Source organism: Microcebus murinus, chromosome 23 (genome assembly GCF_040939455.1).
Source record: "Microcebus murinus isolate Inina chromosome 23, M.murinus_Inina_mat1.0, whole genome shotgun sequence".
NCBI classification, from domain to species: Eukaryota; Metazoa; Chordata; class Mammalia; order Primates; family Cheirogaleidae; genus Microcebus; species Microcebus murinus.
Window position 1 is genome coordinate 25,926,527 of NC_134126.1, and position 5,035 is coordinate 25,931,561.

Genomic DNA, 5,035 nt, shown 5'->3' on the forward strand with positions numbered 1-5,035 from the left:
TTCTGCTCTGAATGGAAAAATGATGGGAATGGAAGCCAGTTCTCTAGCAGACATGTAAAAATAGAAAGGACAATTTGATAAATGGAAGCATCTATTTAGTCTTAGTAGGGAAAGAAAAAGTTCAGTGTCAAAGAAGTGGTGTCGGACATTCCCTAGCAGCCCCAAGAAGCCCAGGTCTGGGAGAGAATTTGCGTGGCCATTTAATTCATTTCTCTTCCTCGAGGCAGGAGGACCATGTGGACGCCGGATGGCACCTGGGTAGTTGCCAGTGACAATTGGCATCACTGTTGGGTTATTCCGAGCAAAAGGCAAAGAACGTCGATAAAGGTGGGTTTGATCTCTTCTTTTCTCCAGTCGGTGCCCTGGAATAAATGCAGATCCAGGGTGACAGGTAGTAAGCAACCTGCTCTTGGGAGGGTACACCTCACCACCCTGGGATTTCGTCATCCGCAGAAATAGCCTGAGCCCGGGGTTCCTCCTCGAGGAAGCCTGTGACATACAAGCAGCTCTAGCCTTCTAACAAAGTGGTGCCTGTGTGGGCGGAAGGCTGGATGCAGACGTCTCTTCCGCACAGGAGAGAAAAATGATATGAGAGCAACTTGGATGGGAACAATATTTCAGGCATGGCTAGTTGTTAAAAATGAGCTAATTCAGAAGAGGCACATTTAAATAAATATAATGCAAAGGCATAATGGCACAAGATAATAGTTTTGAATGGGAAATTCTAATGACTTCAAGTGCATTTCACAGGGCAATTAATACACATGGCAATGCCGCTGTGTTCAGCAGAAGGGGCGGGGAGAGCAGGGTGGGGGGGAAACGGGGGGAGATGGAGGCAGCCGATAAAAATAGGGTTTGATTTTCTTTGCAGAAGGAGTAATGCTTACAAATATAATAAAGGAGAAAAATATGTGTGTCAGGTTTTATAATTCAGCTTGTAAAATTCAGAATGATTAGTTTTTGAAGAGGGCAATTAGTCCTCTTTTGCATATTCATGGCGATTTAATGAAATGGGGTTGGGCTTTCTCCATTCTTTCCTGGTTACCCCCTTCATTACCCTCCTCCCCCACCACAAACTAAAAATATATCTGATTCCCATCAAACTGGGGGCTCATTCCATGCAATTCATGGAAGCGCTGCTGATTGGTACATACAAATGCCCAGGGTTCTCTAAGAAATCACGTGTCTTCATTGACACTGCCTAAGTTAACAGATGAGGTGTGGAAGTCTTCAGGGGCTGAGGAAGAGGTTTTTGATGGCAGCAAAGAGGGAAATTATACAGGGCAGCAGGCTGGCCCCCTGGGACAGACCAACGACATCTTATTTGCCTATTTCTTCATTTCCATTGTTGCTAGGGTGTGTGTTTGTGTGTGTGTATGCGTGTGTGCTATGAATGTGTGTAGGAAGAGACAGACAGAAGAAGAAAGAAAGGAAAAGAAAAGAAGGAAGGGAGAGAGAGAAAGAAGAAAGGAAGGAAAGGTGGAAGGAAGGAAGGAAGGAAGGAAGGAAGGAAGGAAGGAAGGAAGGAAGGAAGGAAGGAAGGAAGGAAGGAAGGAAGGAAAGAAGTGAAACGGGAAGGAAAGACAGAAGAAAGGAAAAAAAGGGAAGGAAGGAAAGAAAGGGAGATGAGAGAAAAGATGGAAGGGAGGGAGGAATGGAAGAAGGCAGAAAAGAAAGACAGAAGAAGTCTGAGGAGATCAGAATCGTTTGCTATCTGGTTTGGCGGAGACCTGGAGGATAATTTTAAGGCATCCAGCAAGTACAGGGATTTTTCTCCTCCTTTTTGTTTATTTGCTTTATCAGTATTGCCTAGAGCAAACAAAACTAGAAGCCAATGAACATACAACTCCAAAATCCACACACAGTCAAAAACAGCACAAAGGGAGAAACCTAATGGTCTATGCAGTGTATTGCCATCTCCTCAGTGCACTGACACCCGCTGTGTGTGTGTGTGTGTGTGTGTGTGTGTGTGATCTTATTTTCCTAACCTTTTATACCAAAAATCTCTCTGGTCAGCTCCCAAATCTCTCGCTCATGCATCCTCTTCCTGCCTGGATCTGAAAGTTTCGGTATTTCCTGACACACCATTGATTATTGACTCCAGATTTCCCCGTTGTCAAGTGCTTTGTTTAAAAGGATGTTCCCTCTCCCCCTCTACCATCACTCCCACACACACAAGCACACCTTGACCAGGGGCCAAAGAGATGGGACCATTTCCTCCTACGTGCAAAAATACTTACAATTTATTCTTTGCACACAAATTTTCCTATGAAAAAACCAAGTCTGAGAGAAGTAAGTTATTCAAAGCCACGGTGCTAATAAGAGGTAGAGCTAGAATTTGAGTTCAGGTCTGTCTGACTCCAAATTCCACACTCTTGCTAAGACACCATTGTCTTCCCAACTCCCTGCACAGAACTTGCATTCTTGCTTCTTCCCTTCTTCTTGTTGAAGGAAGAAGTTCCTAATCTTTTTGTAGGGAGAAAGCTTTTTATTTCCCCTAGAAGGGGGTGGGGGTTGGAAAAGAGGGACAGATTACAAGATTACAAGAAGAGAATACTTACTCTTCATTCCTGATGTCCCCTTCCGTTGGATGTGCTGGACTTGGCATGACACTCCAGGTCCCTCTCTGTCCCTTCTCTTTGGACTCCACCTGCCCGTGAGTGTGCACTGCAGGGGTGTCCCCAGTGGGGAAGGCCAGTTTCTTTGTTGAGTGGTCTGTCTATGAGGATACATCGATTTAATCCTGGGGTTCAGTCTTAGAAAGCCCAAGTCACAGTTTCCAACAATTCTCTTGACAAAATAACAAAGCTGACATTTTGGTCTCCATTTACATGTCTCTAACCTGTCCTTCAATCACTTTAAAAATCAAGTGAAAGCAAATTGGACCCTTAAATGTCGGTGCTGATTTTTATTAAGAGCCTCTTCTAACCCAGTCATGATGTTAACTTCCTTTTAGGATATTTTACCTAACAGCTATGGAAAAAAAATAATGAAAGATAATCACCTTATCATTCAATTGCTTGTGGATAGTTAAAACACTCATGGGTAGGACCAGGATCTGAACCTGGAATTTTCAAATCCTGAGATAAGGGTGTAGGCAAGTGGGTATGAGCCCCCTAAATTGCAACTAAATTTTGTCCACGCGCGTGCACACATACGTATACACACACATACACACACACATATGTATGTATTTTTCTAGAAAAGGTTTATAACTCTAATCAGGTACTCAAAAGTCTCTGATGCCCTATAAGCTCCTGGAGTTGTAATGATCAGCATCAGTTGGAAATAAAAACATCCAAATCAGCTGGTAGAGTCTTACCCTAAATGGCAATTGCTGTTTGTTCCCCCATATTTTCAAATTCTAGTCTTACAATCCCAATTAGAGACCAGGACATTTACTTATATTCAGGAAGAACAAAGCCTTCCTATCTGTAAATTACTGGAGAGTTCTTAGGGTGCAGTTCTTAGGGTGCACATCTTAGGGTGCAGAGTACAGGGAGGATCAGCTTCCAAACTGTGGGGGCATGCTCTGCCCTCTCCTCTCTGGGTTTCCCCGTCCATTGCCTATGACTGCTGTTTTCTCCACTTGATACAGATTCCCACCTGCCCTGGGATGGAGTGTCATTTCCCTGCTCTTGCCTTTTTGGAGACCCATTAAGCAGCCCCCTGCAGAGAACTTGCCTTCTTCCAAGATGGCCCCCATGCTGTCCTTGAGAGGCAACTAGACTTCATAGTGCCTGGCGGTTTAATTCATAAATAAATATTAGATGTGCTACCAGATGGTTCATTAGCCAGTTGTTATGGCAATCAGCATTTCAGCCAATTAAAAACCTTTCCTAAGACTTTAAAATATGTTGATTGTAGAAACATGAAGTGCCTGAAGACCATGCAGATCCACTCGAATGCAAGAGGCATCTCTACTTTGGGATAAGAGGGAGGTGAGGGGGGAGGGAGGGAGGAAAGAGGCAGGGGTAAGTCAATGAGGTGCCGGCATGAAGAAAAAGGGTGTAGGGGGAGGAAGACATTTTTCATTAATCTCTACCCTCTATGGAAAGGACTCTTCTGGTGCAGTCAGAAACTACAGGGGCTATTCACTGCACTCTTTTGTAGATTCCTTGAAGGCAGTGACTGTATCTTGTTGACGTTTGTGTTTTCACTGCTTAGCATACTGCCTGGCACCTAGTAAGTGGCAATTTATAGTAATAAAAAAAATCGTTTAACCATCATCATCATCATTTATAAATTATAATAAAAAATAAAAAAATAAAGAACTCTTATTCTAATATACAAACCAGGGATCAGTCATGTTACTGGGTTTAAACAGGAGCCAAATGCAGAGACCACTGTGGTGTGGTCCTGGGCTCAGGAGATCCTGTCTGGTTCTGCTGTCATCTGTGACCAGCAAAGGGTGGCCAGGGACAAGCCTGACAGTGATGAAGCACAGGGCTTCTTGCATGTGCTGTTTGGCCAGTTTTGATGACCGGTGCAAGCATGAGTGTTCTATCTCCCACCTCCGTTAAATCTACTCAAGGGCCACCTTCAACAGGACTGGGGCTGAGGCCGGCCTGGCTGGGCACTAAGACAAGAGCAGGCATCAGAGATTAAATTCAAAGCAGCACAATCTAAACCAGAGAATTTCTACCCAAGGTGCTAAAAGATAAGGACCAAAGACAGGAGGCAAAACAAAGCCTGCAGGGAAGGACTTGGACCCAGGAGGAGGGTGTGAAGGAGGCCAGATGGCCTGGTTGTAGAGACCAGCGTTCTGGGTTGCCAGACACAGAGAAGAAGAAGATAGTCAGACACAGAAAAGCAGACAGGGCCAGTGCTCCACTCCCCTCTGTATCCCTGTCACCTCCTACACTGGCACATAGTAGGTGCTCAGCACAAGTTGAGTAAATGCATGCTCATTCCTTCATCATCTCCATGTGCACTGAACTATACCATGTATGGTGCCCGAGAGAACGGGAGTTCTGCATTCTATTTTGGGATTCTTTCTTTCCTCCCTGGAGAACCCGTTTTCCAATTATACCAC